The 14,956-nt window shown below is 49.3% G+C and overlaps 1 protein-coding gene across 1 annotated transcript in view; it reads right to left on the reverse strand.

Annotated features, from left to right (window-relative positions):
- The window catches only part of Cib4 (calcium and integrin binding family member 4), a 61,570-nt gene that overhangs the window by 31,187 nt on the left and 15,427 nt on the right, over nt 1-14,956 (reverse strand). The gene's annotated exons all lie outside the window — the stretch shown is intronic.

Here is a 14,956-nt window from a genome sequence, read left to right on the forward strand (position 1 = left end):
AAAAAAAAAAAAAAAAAAAAAAAAAAAAAAAAAAAGCCATGTAAAAAAATGCCATTGGATGGGAGTCACACTAGCAGAAAAATAATGTAACAGAAACAGGGTCCACAGTGACTCAAATGACAGGGCAGGCACTGACAGTAAAATAACATCTGTAGCCACACTACCTATGTTTTAGAAGGTAGAGGAAGCTGGGCTCAGAGGTACACACTATAAATCCATCTACTCGGAAGAATAAAGCAGGAGATTGATTGCCTGAGCTCAGGAGTTTCACACCAGCCTGGCAACAAAGTGAGTCCCTGTCTCAAAGCAAACAAGCATTAGAAAAGAAATGATTTGTAAACTGTAATCACACATATCAAAACAAAATAAAATAAAAACAAAACAACAACAAAAGCCCCAACTTTTTTCCAGAGATAAAAGGAGGACCTAAACAGGAACAAAAATAAAATGACACCAGATTTCCTGTGTAAGCAGATCAGATGACAAGAAAACCATTGTTTAATTTTCTAGAGGACGAAATAAAGTTCTCATCCTGCTATATTCTATACCTAGCAAAGATGTCCTCCAGGCACGAGAGTTGTTTCCCCCCCCAACAAACAAAGCTGAGAGAACTTTATAGCAGCCGACTGGAGCTGGAAAAAGCATCCCAGGAAGTAACCCAGAATAAGCACAAGGAAAATACCGGAAAGAAACGCGGATCTACACAAAGGAGTGAAGAGACCAGAAATGAGAGGACAGAAGAGTCTTTTGAAGAGACAATCCACGATTCCAGGTGGAAATGTCAACATTTCTCTGCCAGTAGTAGAACAGGTAAACTGTCCCCAAAGTCATAAGGACTGTAAGACTATCAACCAACAGGATGTAATCAGTATTTTCTAGAAAGGTTTACCTATCACAGCAAATAAACATTTTTTTTTTCAAGTATATTTGGAACATTGAGCAAAATAGACCAGATTTTGAGTTAAAAAGCAAGTCACTGAATTTAAGAGGGCTTAAATCATACAAACTATGTTATTTTATCATTACTAACTAATTAGAAATCAACAATGGAGAAAACAACTCAAAAACCCACAGCAAATGAGAACATATTTTGAGCTAAGTGAAAATAAAGGCATATCAAAAGTTGTGGGCTTTTCAGTGAAAACGGTGCTTATGTGGAAGTTATGTATAGGAAAAAGGAAAAGGATAACTAAAAATAAGTCTTTACAAGATCCTTCACCTGTTGAGGAGGGCGAGCTATGGGGGGAGGGGTGTCTACAGGCCAGCGAATGCTGGAACCCTCCCACACAACTTCTGAGCTGTCTGCTCCCTGGGAAGTAGCTGCCCCAGAGGAACGGAAGAGCTTGGTGGCAGGAGCAGTGGCACGGGGGCCACAGGTCAATGGAGCTCTGTGCTCCTTGAAAGCAGAAGAGCTGGGTAGACCCTTCTGTGTGAGGTTCCTCTCCTGTGTGCCCAGCAGGAAACCCTGCTTCCTCATCTGAACCCGGAACAGCCCTTTGGCACCAGAGCAGTTTCACCAGAAGGTGGCAGTGTTAGGTCAGAACCACAGGGTCAGTTTCCCAAACCCAACACAAATGAGCGCCTGCTGTATGCAGACAGTGGCAAGGCAGACATTAGCACTCTGTGTGATGGTAAAGAAAGCAGGGCTCACAGGGAGAACTGGCCCCTGACTGTCTGCCGTAGCCTTAAAGAACCTTGCGGGCGGTTTTTGTACAGACTTTTTAAGACCTTTGGATATTTAAGTAAATCCAAAAAGATTTCTCAAAAATCATGTTCCTAAACACAGGACATGAGGGTCCCAGGGCATTACTCAGAATCCCATGCTGAGAATGCCAGCTGTCAGGGGTTCAGAAGACAGGTCAGTACTGGTGAAAATACCGCTTTATCTGTGGATATAAAGTTGCAAAGCTCATAATCTGAACTCAAGTCCTTGTAGCAAGTGTGTGTGTGAGTCCCCGAACTAGATCCTGGGGGGAGGGGGGGTGTCCCACCACGACAGGGAAGCTATATCTGCCTTTTCCATGAGGCCCCCTGCACTTAGAGATGTCTCTCCAGAAATGCAAAACGTGAGAGAAAAGTCTAAACCAGACACCGCAGCCCCCTTTATCCTCAGGGGAAGTGGAAAGTTAAGATAGACCTGAAGCCTTGCACAAGCTCCGTGATACCTCGAAGTTGCTCAGACAACCGAGGTAACTCCTGGGTGTTCAGTAGGAGGGGAGCACACAGTGTGGATTCTCTGGATGTAGGCAAGGGTTGTGTCTCCAGCTGGAAAGCAAGATTCCATCAGGGTACTCGGAAACGCATACTCTTCGAAACGTAAGAACCATTGATTTCTGCTGCCTGGGGAGATGGCTCAAGGATTGAGAGCATGTGCTGCTCTTGCAGAGGATCTGAGTTTGGTTCCCAGCACTCGCAAGTGCCCGTAACTCTACTGACATGGGGGATCCAACACCTTCGGCCTCTGAGGATAATTGTACTCATGGACACAGACAGACACACAGACATAAAATTTAAAAAATAAATAAATAAAAGGAGCTGTTTCTTTGCAGACCACAGAAACATTACCCTTGGTAGGCCACAGTTGGCTGTGGGTAATTGAAACTGTACAGGGCAATGGCCGACGAGCCAGGACTGCAGCACACAGCAAAGCATGATGGCTCGAGCCAGGACAGTAGAGTATGTGCTGAGAGGGAGGACAGACAAACAGCCTGGAAGGGAGGACCAGGAAGAAGCAGATCAGGGAAGGACTGAGGCCAGTGGAGGGATGAAGAGATGGAGGCAGATCTCTGGAGACACTGTGGAGAAGAGAAGAGACCACAGAGTGAGGCCTAGGGCTCTCTCTTGCTTCAGGCTTCTCCCAGTTCCCTGCTTTCCACAGGACAAGCAGAGCTAGAGAGAAGAGAACAGTAACAGGGCTGACCTGGGACCCTGAAGGCCCTCGGAGGCCCTGACTGTTCTGCGTGACCCTGCATGCCCATTTCAGGGGATGGGAGCTGAAACATGAGGGTGAAGAGGGATGGAGGGGTGGGAACGAGGGACAGAGGAGGGTTGGGGCGAGAACTCCTAGGTTGAAGCTTAGGCAGGTGGACACTCTTCTTCTGTGGCCAGGCCCTGGGGGGAGGGGGGTTACCCCACTAATCTCTGCCTCAAAAGTTCGCCCTTCTTAAAGGTCCTATGGAGGCTGTCTTCTGGTGACAGATGGGCTGGCAGGGACAAGCTGGGGATGTGTCCTGCCGGCAGCTGGAGGCAGATCACTGATGGAACAAATAGGCAAGCTAGGCAGTAAAAACATTAAATATTATTAAACAACTGTGGGTTCACAAGGCCTGCACCTGGCTCAGCTCCAGCAGACCAGTCTCTGCCTAGATTCCAGGCCCATAGCTATCTAATGCTTCCCTGAGGAACCTTCCAGAAGATCTTCCTGCCCTAGACCTTTCCTAAGGAAGAGCTAAAGGGGCCTGATTCTTCCGAGGCCATCCAGGACTTGGGCCTTATGCTGTGGAAGGCTTGGGACACAGTGAACCAAGAAGAGGTTCTGGACGTATTAAATAATATTTAAGACTCAGTATAATGAAAACAGCAAAAACAAGCTCTGTGACTTTGGGTAGACCACAGGGCCTCTCCATTTCCCCATCTATAAAAGGGGCAGACTAAGAACTTTGTTCATAGGTTTTTATGCTGTTTGAATGAGACCATATGTGTTATCTGGTACACAGGCCACTGATAAACGTTCTATAGTGTTATCAGCCCAGCCCACTTGGCCAGCCTGCCATCAGTATCATGTTCGACCTGCCACAGTAGAGAAGTGTGCGGTTTTACGCTCCCACCAAGCCTGTTTCCCACGCCAGGATGCCAGGATGCAGCTCCTGGTTTCAAACCTGCCTGTGCACTGTTTCACTCAGCAGTTGCAGTGGAGGTACGCACTTGTTGCGGGCCTAAGGGGAGCTTTAACAGGAATCCCAGTTCCTTAAGTACAGTGGTCCTTCTGAGTCTCTGTGTGGCCAATGGTCAGACAATACAGAAGTCCTCGGTGACCGTCAAAACACCAAGAAACAGCAGGCAAGAGTTAGGATGTCCTTGGGCTGTCTCCACTGGTGGTTCCTGTCCCTACCAGGACCTTTCATCCAGCAAGGACGTACAGAGCTACAGGCATGGGAAAGTCACCCTGCACAGGACAGACACCCATCTGAAAACTCAGCTTCAGCCCACCACCAAACTTCCTTTTCCCCCTTCTATGCGGCTACTGTTGGGCCTTACAAAGGCACTGTGTTTAATCACACAGGTATCCTGCTCCCCATGGCTCCTTACACCTCCGACAGACTGTCTCTCCTGCAAACAGACCCTCCAGCTGCCATCCCTCCTCCTTTCTTTGCAATGTTTGCCACATTCAGTAAATAAATGCATTTCTGATGAAGACTCTTCTGCCTGGAGCCCCCAGTAAAGTGCTGGGCTTGTGGGAAAGGCTATGCAGTTCAATGCTGTATCTTTGCCATTTCGTCTCATGGGGACACAATTACCACCCACATTGTGAAGCTGCTGGTCCTAGGAGGGTGGGCTCTGCGGGTGAGACAGCCTTCTGCTCGGAGGGCCTGCCTGGGAACAGCAGCTACTGCTTAAGAGGAGGGTGTGAGGCAGAGCAGGGAGGCCAGATGGAAAAGACAGAGAGAGGAAGGGAGGGTCGAATGGATGCAAGCCTGCTCTGGAGCCACCCGACCGCTCCCCGGCTTTCTGGGTTAGTGGTTACTACAGGGCTAGCCAAGGCAATGTTTGTGAATCTCTGCTAAGAGGACAAGTGTTTGTTTGGATTAATGTAAAGTGGATGCAGAAAGAACAGGAGAGGCAAGAGCCCCTGGTCCTTATGCCCCCTCCCCAGAGAGACACAGGAAAGGCGAGGAGGAAGCCAGGCCATGTACTCCACAAAGTGAGGAGAGTGGTTCACAGCCACAAACTCCATGTCTCTGCTGGTCCTGTCCAGAGCAGGTTGCGACTCTGGGTGCAGAGATGGCGTCTCTGTGTTAGCACTGTTGCTGTTGCATGGTGAGTTGAATGAGGACAGTTCCTAGGGCACAGGCTGAGAGCTTAATGACAGTTTCTAAGAGTTTCTGGAGAAAATACAAACAAAGCCCAGGGTAGCCAATATAAAAGTCATTTACGGTGCACTCTGCACCTGCAGTTCACAAGCAGGAGTCTAAATACTAGGAGGAAGCCAGCTGCCTGAGGCCAGCCTGGATGGAGGACCCTTGGGAAGTTTCCAGAACAGGCCTTTTGCTGCCCGGGGAATTGTTGGTCTGCTGTCAGTAGCAGAGCTAGTCTAGGTACCTCTCAGAGCATCCAGATGCGGGCAGCGCTGCTTTGCAGCTCACTGAAGTCACCTGACCCAGGGCATCTTGGGAGCCATGTCACCGCCAACTCTGTAAGATGTCGGTGTCTGTATCACAATATCTATTCTGCCCTCTCTGTAAGTCAACAAAGAAAAATGGAAGTGTGCTAGCCAAGGTGGCCCGTGCCGATAACCTCCACCCCGGGAAGATGGATGCAGGAGAACTTTCATAAGTTGGAGGTTAGCCTGGCCTGCAGAGTGAGCCTTGCCCCAAAATAAAACTCAAATTAAAAAAAAAAAGTAAAATTCAGATTGTTCCCTAGTCCTCAATGGAAAATAGCCCTTCCAGATGCCTGTATTTATTTGCGTTTGATTTCACTTTTGATTGTGTCTGTGTGTGTGTGTGTGTGTGTGTGTGTGTGTGTGTGTTTTGGAGACAGAGTCTCACGAATCCTTGCAGGTCTTGAGCCTCAGATGTTCTTGAGAGTCTTATGACCTTGCCTGCACTTCCCAAGTGCTGCGATCATAGGTGTTTGCTGCCACACCAGCTCTCTCTCCACTTTGCCTCATGTTCTATGGCTCTCTAAACACCATGAGGTATGAATCTAAGAAAGGACTTTTCAGTACAACATCTGAAGCCCCAACTTTTTATCCTTTTTTATCCTTATCCTGGGGTCACTATCCTACTCCCACCAAGCTGGTCTTGATCATTGGTGTCTTTAGTTTTCTATTGCTGCAATTAAATGCCACGACCAAAAGCAACTTGGTGGTAGGGAGGGTTTATTTTCATTATACAGCACCAGTCTTTCAGGGAAGTCAGAAACCCAGGGGCAGGAGCTGATGCAGAGGTCATGGAGGGGCGCTGCTTACTGGCTTGCTCCCCATGGCTTGCTCCGTTTGCTTCTTTATACACTCCAGGGCCACCTGCCCAGGGGGTGGTCCTGCCAAATCAATCGCTAATTAATAAAATGTTTCGTAGGCCTGAGTACAGGCCAAGCTTTCAAGGACATTTTTCTCACGTGAGAGTCCCCCTTCTCAGATAATTCCAGCCTGTGTTGAGTTAACAGAAAACAGTCTGCACACTAAGGGCCCAGGCAGCCACGAGGCATCTCTATCCAGGTGTTAATTGACACCTGCTGTTGGCTCAGACCTCTGGGTACTTTGCCATCTCCATTCTCCTGTTGGCCCAAGAAAAACAAGGAAAAGAAGGTGTACCTTTTTAAAGGTTTACATGCTAGGCCCTGCCCGACTCAGAGATCCCACCATTGCTTTACCACAACCCCGGCAGTAGCTATGAGCAATTGTCTTGAACATGAAAATCTCTGACCCATCTTTCCCAGCATGTTCTGGAAGGTGCGTGGAGGTGTCAAGCTGAGCCTCAAAACAAGTCCTGGCACCATCTCATGGAGGACCAGGGAAGAAGTGGCAAGTGTCCAGTGGGTGCCAGCATTGGGTACAGTGGGCAGTTGAGCTAATCTGTCACATACAAACATACGGTTCCTGAATCTTTTCCTCTAGATCAGGACTAGCTAGACAGTGGCATAGCAGGCTTAGGTGGGGGATGTAGGTTACACTGTAAACGTGTTAAAGTTGTGGATTCCAGCCCAGTGCTGGGGTCCTGTTAGCACAGCACACCTGAGGATGTTCTTGTTCACTGTGTCCTCACGAAAGCATGGAGAAAATGGGTCAGAGACTGCAAATACAGAGCTAGGGATCGACAGCCCACGTGCAGAGTGACCTTTTGCAGTGATAGCCACTTGAAGGACAAGTCTCTAGCAGCATGCTATAGAGTTCTATCTTTTCACGTTGATTTGATTTGAGACTATTTAAACACCCCAGTTTTTCATCTCGTGCTACTCCCTGCAAGGCACAAATGTTTTCCCATGATGCTACACAGCCGATGCAATTTTCATTTTAATGGCTACTTTGTTCTAATCTCTGGAGTGGACTGCCCTGGCTATTCACTGCCTCCAAGGAGAAACTGGATGTCTAGACTCAGAAAATAATGCCCCCCAAAATGAAGAAAATAACACATAAGGATGTTTACTGTGATGTTATTTATAGTAGCAGAGAAATAACTAACCCCTGGAAAGAGTGCTACTGCTCGGCCATGGAGAAAGGGCTTGTCTGGTCAATTAGAACCCAATGCAATTATGCAGCCATCAGACCACAATCACGTCAGCTATTCAGCAACATGAAAAAAGCATTTATGCCTAATGGGGAGGAAAAAAACGCAAAATAAAATTGTGTCTAGGTACATCTACCATGTTGTGAAATTAAGCTAGGCCAGGGCAAAGACAACAAGAGAGAATGTTTAAAAATGGAGATGTTAGGTTGTAGCAATGGATGCCAACGAATGGCTTTTTAAAAAACTGTTTTACAGACACTCTTAACAATAAATAAAAAGCAAACCAGAAAACAACAAGTGCGCTGAGAAGGATGAGGGCTGGGTAAGCAAGCCCACTTCCTCCCCAGTGGTTCTATATGGTTTTGTTTGTTCATAAGCAAAGGCCCTGCTCAGGCAGGGCTGACCTCCAGACCCAGGAAGATGCTGGTGGCCCCTCTGTTGTAACTGTCCTGGCAGGAACAAAGGTACTTTGAAGAGATACTTGGCTTCCTCCCTTTGGCTATCATGCCATCAAAAGAATAGAATCTAATAAATTAGAATTTCTCCCAAAGGCCTTCTGATGGTTTGTATATGCTCGGCCCTATTAGATGGGAGTGGCACTATAGAAGGTATGGTCCTGTTGGAGTAGGTATGTCACTATGGGTGTGAACCTGTAAACCAGCCCTGATTAAATGTTGTCCTTATAAGAGTTGCTTTGGTCATGGTGTCTGTTCACAGCAGTAAAACCCTAAGTAAGACAGGCCTCATGCTGGGGTAGGGGTTGGGGTCTAAGGCCTGGTGCCAGACAGAGGGTAGCTTATCTTTTAGATGGAGATTTGACAGTTTTGACAACTTATCCAACCGTCTTGCAGAAGAAAAGGAGCTGAAGCAAGCATGGTCAGCCCCATGTTTTGACCAGCCTGCTTCTTGCTCTGTTTAAGCTTGAGTCTTAAGAGCTTGCTTGTTCTGATTCCTAATGTGGCTGCATTGAACAAGTCTCCTCTCCCTGATTTTCACTATTATTTGTGTCTTTCATTGGAATATTGAGGCAGGGCAGGCAAGCCTGGCTTGTTAGAACTGCTAGGCTTGAAGCTTTGGACCCTGAAATTTCTGGTAGCATTGTAAGTGTGGCAGCCAGAACTGGAGTCCTGCTGAGAAGAGTTTGGTGACAAGGGAAGGTCATTGAAACATGACCCACTTCTGTCATTTGTATCTCAGGGCATTTGGACCAGTTAGCAGTTCTGGTGTGGTTTTCCACAGTGCTCCGGGGACCTTTCCTGGGCCTTTGCTAATCTACTCCTCACAATGCCCCCCCAGGAAGACACAGTCTCTCTTCATTTTCCCATGGCTCCTGGTACTCAGGGCCCTTTGCAAAGACAAGGCAACTCAAGAAAGAAGTATGGACCATATCATCTGCTGGCCTGAGCCTGGGCGGTTCTTCCTGTCCCGTTTGCCTGGGAAAGAAGAGGCCAGGGCAGTTTGTGGGGCAGAGCTCTGCTTTCTAGAGAGGAAGCCAGTCCACGCCCCCACAGCTGATTGCCAGCGGTTTCTCTGGCTGCCCCTGTGGGCATCGGTTCATGGGAGTTATGGGGCAGGACAAAGGCTCTGTGGACAGCAGTTGGGGACAGTGTGAAGTAGAACCCTTTAGCCACCTCCAGAGAGAAGGTGGACATGTCTGATGGGAAAGTTCTCTGCCACCCGAGGAGCTGTATCACAGTCACAGGTACTCTATTCATCCTCTGATCAGCATAGATGAGCTACCACCTACCTCAGGCACTTGCTCTCAGGCAGAGTAAGGAAAAGGCTGCCCTCTCTCCCAGAACCTAGCTGGGCTCAGAGTGCAGGACTATCTGAGATCACCTTTGCCCCACGTCTCAGCTCCAACTGCCAGGCCAGCTGTAAGGCACCTGCCCTCCTGGTCCCTGGCCCCTGGCCCCTGGCGCCTGGAGCCTGGAGCCTGGAGCCTGCTCCCTGCAGGACATCAGGCAAATCATATGGTTATGGGCCCAAGCCTGTCTTCTGGCAGAATACTGTAATTTTGAGTCCTTCCTTGTGACTTTTTGGGGACACCTACTTCTCTCCAGTAATTTTGTGTAAAATGGGAAATGGCCCCCTACGCTGTGGTCATGCCTTCCCTCTCCGGCTATTCCTCTAAAACCACTGACCCCCAAATCCCGTTCCCTTTCCTGGAACACCTCTCATCCAGTCAGGATGAATCCCTCTGAGGTGGGATGAGATGTTACCATTTGATCTGGTTTTCAGACAGAGCAAACTGAGGTGTGACACAGGCTGCCAGTTAAAGGGTCAGAATACAAAATGGCAAGCCTGAGTTCTTGGCAAATCTCAGGCAGTGCCAGTATTTAACAGAGGGCTATGGGCCTTCTGAAAGAGGCTGAGGTCAGAGCCAAAAATGGGAGAAACCCCCAGAAGGTCCCTTCATAGCTGAGCCCATCCCTCCCTCTGTGTAGGGACATGTGATCAATAATAGCACAAGGCAGGTGGTATGGTCCCTCCCTCTCACATCACACTCAGGCCCCCGGGAAGCCCTTCAGTGCTGCAGGGCGTCTAGTCCCCATGGAGGTGGCAACAGGCAGAGGGTCAAAAACCCTGGGAACAGGGCCCTGGCAGGCCCAGCCAGCAGCTCGTTAGGAAGCCTGAGGGGAAAGGGGGCTGCATGAGGAACAAAGTTGTTTATTTTTTCTATTTTTAAACCAGTCTGAGGTCTCTGGGGGTACAAATGAAGTTATCAGTAAAGACATGAGGGGAATAGCCTCCAGCCATCGGTTTGAGAAGGCCCTGGGGACCAGCACTCTTGAAAAGCTGAAGGGGGCTTATTTGTCTTGTACTCTGAGGGCAGGATAAGGCCTGGAGTGCTGGACAAGCAAGTCTCCAGGCCCAGAGGTTCCCTCCTTAGGCCCTTAGCTGCTTTTTCCCTCAGTACTTCTGGGAAGACTTACAGTGGGCCCAAGTCTTACAGTAAAGAGAGTTTCAACTGTATGTCATCTTCACACAGGAAGGAGACTTTGCATAGACAGAACACACACATACACTGATACACACACATACATACATATACACACACACATACATACATATATACATACATACATACATACACACACACACAGAGGCAATATACATATACACACAGGCAACACACATATACATATACACATACATACACATATACACATATACATACACACATACATACACATACACACATATACATACGCATACATACACATATACATACACACATACATACATACACACATAGGCAGTACACATATACACACAGGCAACACACACACACACACACAAGAACTATACTTGTCTTAGCCTGGTCACAGGATGCCCCTGCCACCTTAGATACCTGGGACAACCCTTCCTCCGAGAAGCCTCCCATTCCTCCAGCCTTTCTAGTAGTGCTTATGCCAACCTAACTCAAAAACCTCTCACGGGGTGGGGAGGGGAGGGTCAGCAAACACAGTGGTATATGCAATGTCACAGGGTCCTTCCATGAACCTACAGAGAAGATACATGGCTTCCAGTGCTTTGTCCAGAAGCCATTTTCCCCCATAACACCAATTGCCTCGTAGGGCCTCACAGCATAGAGAATCTGTTCTGCCCTTGGAAACGGAGCAATCATGAATCATGATGGAATCAGTTAAGGGCATGGCTGGGAAAAACCTTCAGGAAGTGCTTGCTAATTGGGAAAAGGCAAGGATGGTTAGACCCTGACCACACACTCTGATTTGAATTCTGGTCTTTGCTGGATTCTAGCTGGGTAACTGTGGGCAGGTCCCTTAGTGACTCCAAACACCAATTTACCCCTCTCTGGAGACAGAAGCAGAGAATTATTCCCCGGGGTGGAGTGACGCTAGAATAAAATGTAACATTCGAGGAGACCAGAAAAGGCCCAGCTCTGTGCAGTTGAGGCATTTACCTCTCCAGCCCAGCCCCAGGAGGGGGGAAAGACAGACTGCGCAATTGCATCAGATGGGTTGTGGGAGCTTCTATCCATTACCCTCTTCTTGGGGCCACTCGCTGGCTATAGGACACCAAACTCTCTCCAGGAAGGGAGGGAACAGTGTCCCTTGGTATCTCCTATCTCCAGCGGAGGAAACCCAGCTGAGAAAGGCTGACACTAGAACCCGGCCCTTTCTTTCACCCTTCCCAAGTTTTTCTGGCTATCCGGTGAAAGTGAATCCACTTAAAAGATGAAGAAACTGAGGCCTGGGAACCAGTGAAATACCCAAAACTGCAGAGAGCCTGTGTCAAGGCCAAGCCGGGGCGTCAGACCCCATCCCTCTGCGGCTGCTCAGCCCAGAACAGAGACGGCCTCCCACAGTACTGAGCTTTTTCCGAAACAAACCCCTTAATTCTTTGGCTGAATGTCTAAATAAGGATTTTTGCCAATTCCAAGCCCTGCTAACTGATGAAGTTGTCAGAAAAAAGATCTAATGATGCTTGAAAATGCAGGGAGTGAGCCAGCTGCCAAATTGCCCTCCTAGCTCCGACATCAGGGAGCCGGGACCCTCCCACTGGGGCCGGGGCGGGGCCTTGGGGAGCAAGACTTGGATGGCTGGGACTGCTGACTCCAGTCTTCCTTCCCACTGATGAGCTGCTCAAACCCTTTGATCTTCCCAGCTGCAAAGGAGGGTACCACTTCCATCTCGAAGTTACCTTGTAGAAATGGGGTGGTGGGTGTGCTAGCCCTGTTGGGCACAGCTCAGGTCGACTGTTGGGGGCTGGGCTAGAGCAGCCAGCAGGCCTGAGCTCTGCCTAGTGGCCCAGTGCCTTGCAGCCCTTGAGGGAGCAGAGAACTGAGCTTGCGGGTTCCATCTGGAGAGGCAATGGGTCTCTGGTCGACCCCTAGTATTTATTTATCTCTGAGATAAATCCAGCTGCTTGTTTTGGATGTGTGAAAAACCCCAAGTGACCCCAGGCCCCTGGAGTGGGGCTTCAGGGGGAGCCTGGGAGCCCAGAGGGCTCTTTGTTCTCTCTGTCTTTCTCAGTGGAACATTTGTCCCACTCAGGAGTCTGGGTACTAGGGGTGGAGCCCAGTCTGGGGACTTGAAAATCAGACAATTCCCAGACCTGCCCTAGGAGCCAGAGAAACAAGGTGCTAAGGGCAGGAGGAGCCCAGCCATCATACAGAGATCTACATAGCAGCCCCACCAACACAGAGTCACACGAGTGTGACCTTCTGCACTAGACTGCATCCTACAGAGTGTGTCAGCTATTGCCCAGGCCAATAGCTTTCCCATGCTTTCTGCTCTCAACGCACATGTGTACACACTCACTTTGATGCCATCTTCTGTAGGAGACAAAGGAAAGCAAGTGAGGGGAGGGGGCTGGATGGCATCCGACTACCTGACTACTCAGTTTCCTTGTCTATAGGAGAAGGAGGCACCCAAGTCTTTCACAGAGTGAGATTCAAACAAGGCAGACTGTGAAACAACCCAAGCCAGGGCAGCGGGCAGGCCTAGGTGGCTAAGTGCTGGGATTGTTGCACCCAGAAAATCCTTTGCTGTTTTTTTTTTTTTATAGCATGCCAGGAAAAATAGCTGAGGATGACGGGGGCTCAGGACAGTGGCCTAAATACAGACTGAGGATTAATCCCGGGCCCAGCTGTCCCCTCCTGCTGCTGCTGAGTTCACTCAGTGGCACTTGAGAGGTTGTCTTGGGTGATAGGACGTTCTGTCAGCTCTTCATCTAGGGACCCCCTAATAATGTGTTCCCTCAGGGTGTGGAGGAGTTCTGAAGAGAGAGAGTAGCTATAGCTTCAACTTGGGAAGGGAGATGGGGGCTGCCATCCTGTGTGTCCCCTCTTATCTGCCAACCTCGGCTTCTTCATCTGTGCAAGCGCAGTGGCAGCCGTGAGATAGTTGTGAGCACATCGATTGCTAAATGGTCAGGGAGACCCTCGGCGTCCAGGCACAGTCTCCCTCCCACCCAAGTTTCCCCAGAGGACTGATGAAATCATTCATACCTGTGCCATCTCCCATGGAAAAGGAAACCACGGACCCACAGGCCCCTTCTGGTTCGGGACTCAGCAGGACTGAATGAGGCTTCCACTTGCAGACTTTCCCCTAGGCTGAGGATCCTAGCCTATCTTGGGGTAGACATCCAGCCGGGCAGGGTGCACTAGAAAAGTCTATGTGCAGGTTCCCTGGGTATCCAGTCAATGCCCCAGCCTAGACCTAGGACATATTAAGAAGCTTCCCTGGCCTGATGGGCAGGGTATGTTGCCCTGAGACACGCCCAGCCCCCAGAAAACCTTTCCCTTGGCCTCCCAAGGAGTGAGAAAGAACACCTTTGGAGAATGTCTGTCTAAGTTGTGTCTGTCTAGAGCTGTCTAGGATGAGCCACACCCACAAGAGCAGTTATAAGACTACTGGGGCACCAGTTGGGCACTAAGATCTAGAATCTGAGCTCTGCAAAGATGGGGTGGTTTATGACCCCATTCTCTGCTCGGAGCTCCCCAACGAGAGGCTCTGTAAAGCTGGAGGTTGCCCACAGTGCACAGTCAGCCACTGGTGGTAATAACCGGCTTGTAGGAGGTGAAAGGACTATATGTGTACTCCTCTGTACCGGGCATTACACACACACACACACACACACACACACACACACACACACACACACTAGTCTCTCATCCATGGTTCCCCCTCTCTGACAGTGAAAAGCAGAGGACAGGACAGCAACATTCTGTAGGGGCCTTGGGCAGCACCCGCCTGAGCATAAAGGAGGGTCCCAGTAGCCTGCAGGGTATCTGGTGTGAGTGTGGGAATAAGAACCATACGGGCAGGGGACTCTAAGGACACCGAAGTGGGGCATTCGGCAGGTGCAGAGTCAAGAGGAGGAGACAGAAGTCGGCGAGACAGCTGCCATGTGTGGGAGATGCCGGGGTGACAGTAGGGTTGGTGTTTGTGATATTTTGTTTTACCCAGGAGCAATGAACACTTGCACCTAGCCTCACACCCTCTGGCGCTCACTGCAGTGGAAATAAAAGGATCTCTTGGAGATACAAGTAAACCCAGAACACCAGCAGGGAACAGCAGTCAACAGGCACACCTGCAGGGAAGAGGATGGATGGATTGTGAGTGAATGCTAGAGAGTCAGAAATCAGGACTGAGCCCACAATCGGAACGGTGACAATGGCCGGCTCTCTATGGGCTCTGGGTCTGCACACTCTCTTAGTGCTGAGAATAGGGGCAGCTTACATGGAGGGCTGCTGGCAAGGGTTTCAGAGTGTTTAGAATTCGGGAGCCTTTACACTGAATGCTGAGGGACTGCCTTGTCTCCAGTCTTACCAAAGATAGGGAAGCTTTTCTCTTGTGAGAGGCAATTAGCACCTTTCTGGGGGACACCAGACACCACTAAAGACTGAGAACTGAACAAATAAGTGAATGTTAAACTCAGACCCATGCAGTCTGTTTCTCAACTTGGCTCTGGGATGCTGGCTCACAGAACACTCCAGTGCTTCTAGGGAATCCTCAAAAAAAAAAAAAAAGTACCCC

Source organism: Mus caroli, chromosome 5 (assembly GCF_900094665.2).
Source record: "Mus caroli chromosome 5, CAROLI_EIJ_v1.1, whole genome shotgun sequence".
In the NCBI taxonomy this organism is placed as follows: Eukaryota; Metazoa; Chordata; class Mammalia; order Rodentia; family Muridae; genus Mus; species Mus caroli.